This window comes from Gobio gobio (genome assembly GCF_949357685.1).
Source record: "Gobio gobio genome assembly, chromosome: 12".
NCBI lineage: Eukaryota > Metazoa > Chordata > Actinopteri > Cypriniformes > Gobionidae > Gobio > Gobio gobio.
Genome location: NC_137105.1, coordinates 56,833,806 through 56,839,940, shown reverse-complemented (window position 1 = coordinate 56,839,940; position 6,135 = coordinate 56,833,806).

The window sequence follows — 6,135 nt, the reverse complement described above, 5'->3', positions numbered from 1 at the left end:
GAACAGTTAGTTTGGTCCTGTAGCCACACACTGCCATAGCATTTGTTAACGGCTGGTACTTTAACATTTTCTCAGAAAAACACACGTCCATGTAAGCATCAAAACAACAGCCCACTTCTAGAATCACGATATCTTTAGAAAGTTCATCAATGACTACAATGTCTGGAGTATTTGGGTGTTCACTTAGAGCACTTTTAAGAAAGTTGATATTATCGTTCAGGTTTGAGAACCAGCTGGTTTGAACAGTCTTATTTACGTGTATTGCACTTTGTCCAGAAACTTTGCGCAGTTCTTGAGCTATTGTGTTTACGATGCGATCGTGGCGCGCGATGTAAAGTCCTTTGAACGCAGGGCATCCGTTCATTATGTGCGCTGTAGATTCCATGATCTTATCTCGGTGTAGTAAGCAGAATGGTTCGGGATGTTTTGGAAACCACAGGGAGAGATTGTATTTGGTCGGGAGTGTTTGTAGCCTGGCTTTAATAACAAACTTTAGGATACCGTCGTTTACGGCTGAGTTTGTAACGCAGAGTGAGAGACTGTATGGTCAAGCGGGGCAAGAGAACATAACCACTTCAGCCATTGGTTTAAGGCCAGTACGAAGTTCACGGCACTCCACGGACACCCCGTCTTAATGCCAACTTCGAGTTTAACCGGTTTCGTTAGTTGATGTCCGCAAATCACTTGTAAAAATGAATTATCGTACACATTCTTGATTATATGTATATACTGTTCCGGCAGTTTTATTTCTTCAAGGGAGTGAAGCATTACGCTATGTGGTAGAGAACCAAAGGCGTCTCGAAAATCGAGGAATACCGCATAGAAGCGGGAGGATTCATGTTTAAAATCATCAATGGCAGTTTTCAAGCAGAATACGTGCTCATTCATTCCCTGCCTCTCTATATATGCTTTCTGTTTGGGTGACAATGTTCCTGATTCCACTAGCCAAGGTAAAATCCTGCATAAAATGCACTTCATAAACACCTTGTATATAGCGGGAGCAGCGATATATCCTCCAGGTGGAGGATCTTCTGGAACGTTGTTTTTCTTGGTGATCCTATATATTATTAGCCTGGCTCCGCCCTCCTACGTACTTCCGCTCAATTTTCATTTTCCTTCAGTACTACGTCTGGGACTGCGGTGTATGCTTAGGTTTTCCCCCGAACAATTTTTTACCGGTCCAGTCAGCGAACAGAGGGAGTGGCTAGAGCGATGACATTGATGTCGTGCGCTAGTTTGAGTTGTAGTTCAGTAATGGCGGCGGTGAAAGATGCGAGTGTGTGGCAGCGCTGACGAATGTCCAGAAGTTAAGAGTGTGGCGAGGTGGACGAGCGAGTGACACCGGTGTGTGTGATTGAGACACACCGGTCTCGAGTCCTCTCATGAGGGAGCGCGGAGGCATATAAGGACGAGCGACACCGGTGAAGGACGAGAGAGGACCAGGCCTGGATTTTAAGATGCGTTTTGTTATGTTTGTGCGCGGCAGTCGTCCGTGAGGGGCTGCCGCTTTTACTTTCATTTTGTGTTTATTATTTGATTAAAAGTTGTTAAACGTTCGCCGGTTCCCGCCTCCTTCTTCCCTGAACAAACGAACTCCCGTTACACGGAGCAAGAACAATCACTGCTGTACTGCTGATGTTGTGGTCCGGGAAAAGTCTTTCAGCTCGCTCCGTTAGTGGTGAAGGAGTTGCTGAAGCCGTCCGCGAGAAAAACCCAGGCTGAATTATCGACTGCTTTTGACAAACACCAAGGTCGTGTGGTAATGTAATTGCTGTCCGAATCCACATCTCTGAGTTTTCAAGAATATATCACTTCAAAACTCACTGTTGATCCTTTATAGACCCCTTCAGAGCACTGTGCGGCTGCGTGAGCTGTAATTTGCATTTCTAGACTTGTATTTCTTTAAATACTGGCAAGTGTTTACAAGAGCAAAATATTTCACCACCGCTCAAAAAATAAAAGAAGAAAAGCACGTAAACATTTGAATTGGGCTGTTATTCACGGCACGGCAGCATTTATTCTTATCATACTAAGCATATGACATTTTATTGACAGCATACAATCATGTTATGATTGCACGAGATATGCACCACGAGAGCAGCGCGTTCCGATCACAAAACTCTCCTCCACCGTGAATAAATCACAATCCGAATGCACGAGGTTTTATTATCACTGGTGTGCTCAGTTAACGTGAGAATCAAAGGCGAACGGCGCGTGACATACGTCACGACCAAACGTTAGCGAATGGTTAGGCAGATCCAGAGTGACTCTTGGCAGATCCAATAGTTTTAAACTTCAACAGAGAACCCGCCTTCAAGGAAGTAAACGCTTGTCAATGGAGAGTGGCCAGACTCTATGTACAAAAGAAATGTACGAGAGTCTGGTAAAACCAGGCTAATATATAATAGCCCCCTTCCAGGAATCAGGAACTTTCCGGTTGTTTAAACAGACATTAAAAATCTGAGTGAGTGTCACTATTGAGAATTGTTTTGTTGCCTTAAGTACTTCATGGTACTTCAAGTACTAATGGTCTCCCATCTTTATGAGTTGGTGTGTAGGACCCATTCCTGTAGTATACTCCACATAGGATGGTTATAAGTCTAGTCCAGTGACGCGGGTTGTTTCCGGTGAATTGTACTGTTTGTCTGTCATTAATTAGTTTCACATCCAGGGTTTTCCTGAACTCTCTCTCCTGTACCTGAAAGTGCATCCACTCTTGATCAGAAAGTGGGCGATTGTACTGTTCAAAGTTCGGCCAAGTGGCGTGCAGATGGTTACTTTCAGGACAAACATTTGTCGGGGCATGGATTCGCCATCCGATATTACGGATCTTACCGCTTCTTAAAGCAGCTTTGGTTGCAAACTTCAGGGTTGAAACCACGCACATTGTGAGTAGTCCTGATATTAACATGTTCAAGCTCTTTCTGCATTTTCGCCGGCAGCTACGACGGGTGTAGATGTTAACTTTCTTAGTGCAGCATGTCAGCGTGAAGCGTGCGAACCTGCCGCCGCCGCCATGACACACACACACACACACACACACACACACACACACACACACACACACACACACACACACACACACACACACACACACACACACACACACACACACACACACACACACACACACACACACACAAACACACACTCATGAGGTGCTCTCTCACACACACACACACACACACACACACACACACACACAAACAAACACACTCATGAGGTGCTCTCTCACACACACACACACACACAAACAAACACACTCATGAGGTGCTCTCTCTCACACACACACACACACACACACACACACACACACAAACAAATACACACTCATGAGGTGCTCTCTCACACACACACACACACACACACAAACAAACACACTCATGAGGTGCTCTCTCACACACACACACACACACACACACACACACACACAAACAAACACACTCATGAGGTGCTCTCTCACACACACACACACACACACAAACAAACACACTCATGAGGTGCTCTCTCTCACACACACACACACACACACACACACACACACAAACAAATACACACTCATGAGGTGCTCTCTCACACACACACACACACACACACACAAACAAACACACTCATGAGGTGCTCTCTCTCACACACACACACACACACACACACACACACACAAACAAACACACACTCATGAGGTGCTCTCACACACACACACACACACACAAACAACACACACACACACTCATGAGGTGCTCTCACACATACACACACACACACACACACACACATAAACAAACACACACTCATGAGGTGCTCTCACACACACACACAAGATTCAAGATTCAAGAGTTTTATTTGTCACATACACAGTTATATACACAATATACAACTGGCAGTGAAATGTAAACAGGTCCGCTCCATGGACAGTGCAAATAACAGTTACAAGAAATTAAATAGAAATAGAATAAAGTTAGAATAAAAAGTATTAACATAAGTAGGATTATAAATAAATCAAGTAAAAGATAAAAATAGGAAATAAGATAAAAATAAAAATATAAAAAATATGTGGATGATAAGTGAGATAAACTGTAGACTTAAAAATAAGTGGTTAACATAAAATATATGATATGTATATATAAAGAAGTATAATGTGCAAGGTTTATTACAGGTTGTTACGCAGTAACAATAGGGACGTAAAGTAAAGTGCAGTGCAATTGCAGTATGTGGATGTTAATGTTGAAAGACCGTATGTTTATGCGTGTGCGGGGGTGAAGTGAGTCACGTGACTGAGTTCAGGAGTCTGATGGCCTGGGGGAAGAAACTCCTCCTGAGTCTTTCAGTCTTTGCCATCAGGCTACGGAAGCGCTTACCAGATGGCAGCAGGGTGAAGTGAGAGTTTGCAGGGTGATTTATGTCTCTGATGATTTTGGTAGCTCTACCTCTGCAGCGTTTGGTGTAGATGTCCTGCAGAGACGGGAGAGCTGAGCCTGAGATGCGCTCGGATAAGCGCACCACTCTTTGCAGGGCTTTGCAGTCGTGACTGGTGCTGTTCCCGTACCACGCTGTGATGCACTGAGTCAGGACACTTTCTATCGCCCCTCGATAGAAAGTTTTCAGGATGGCTGGTGAAACCCTGAATTTCCTCAGCTGGCGCAGGTGGTACAGTCTTTGCCTGGCTTTTTTCACCTGTGTCTGGATGTGTGTAGTCCAGGTCAGATCCTCGGAGATGTTCACACCCAGGTATTTGAAGCTGCTCACTCTCTCTACCGGTGTCCCGCTGATCATGAGAGGGGAGTATGACCGATGCTGTCTCTTCCTGAAGTCCACAATCAGTTCTTTGGTCTTGTTAACATTCAGAGAGAGACAGTTGTCCTGGCACCATGATGTCAGTTGCTCCACTTCGTCCAAGTATGCCGTCTCATTGTTGTTGGAGATGAGACCCAGGACAACAGTATCATCAGCAAACTTGATGATCGAGGTGGAGCTGTGTGTGGACAAACAGTCATGGGTGTAGAGAGAGTAGAGCAGGGGACTCAGCACACAGCCCTGTGGAGCTCCAACACTCAGGGTGATGGAGGTGGAGGTGAACTGGCCTACTCTCACCGCCTGGGGTCTGCCAGTGAGGAAATCTTCAATCCAGAGGCAGAGAGAAGAATTCAGGCCTAGATCCAGGAGTTTGTGTGTTAGCTTAATGGGAACTATGGTGTTAAAGGCTGAGCTATAGTCAATAAATAGCAGCCTGACATAGTTCCCACTTTTGCTGTCGATGTGAGTGAGGCAGGAGTGAAGGACGTGAGAAATGGCATCTTCAGTCGATCTATTGGGACGATAGGCAAACTGAAGAGGGTCCAAAGTGTCAGGAATGGAGGAGCAAATGTTGTTTTTAATGAGTCTCTCAAAGACCTTCATGACTAAAGATGTGAGAGCCACTGGACGATAGTCATTTAGGCAAGAGGGTTTACTGATCTTAGGTACAGGGATGATGGAGGATCACACACACACAAACAAACAAACAAACAAACACACACTCATGAGGTGCTCTCACACACACACACACACACACACACACACACACACACAAACAAACAAACAAACAAACACTCATGAGGTGCTCTCACTCTCTCTCACACACACACACACACACACAAACAAACACTCATGAGGTGCTCTCACTCTCTCTCACACACACACACACACACAAACAAACACTCATGAGGTGCTCTCACTCTCTCTCACACACACACACACACACACACACACACACACACACACACACACACACACACACACACACAAACAAACAAACACTCATGAGGTGCTCTCACTCTCTCTCACACACACACACACACACAAACACACTCATGAGGTGCTCTCTCTCACACACACACACACACACACAAACAAACACTCATGAGGTGCTCTCACTCTCTCTCACACACACACACACACACACAAACAAACACTCATGAGGTGCTCTCACTCTCTCTCACACACACACACACACACAAACAAACACTCATGAGGTGCTCTCACTCTCTCTCACACACACACACACACACACACACAAACAAACACTCATGAGGTGCTCTCACTCTCTCTCACACACACACACACACACACAAACAAACACTCATGAGGTGCTCTCAC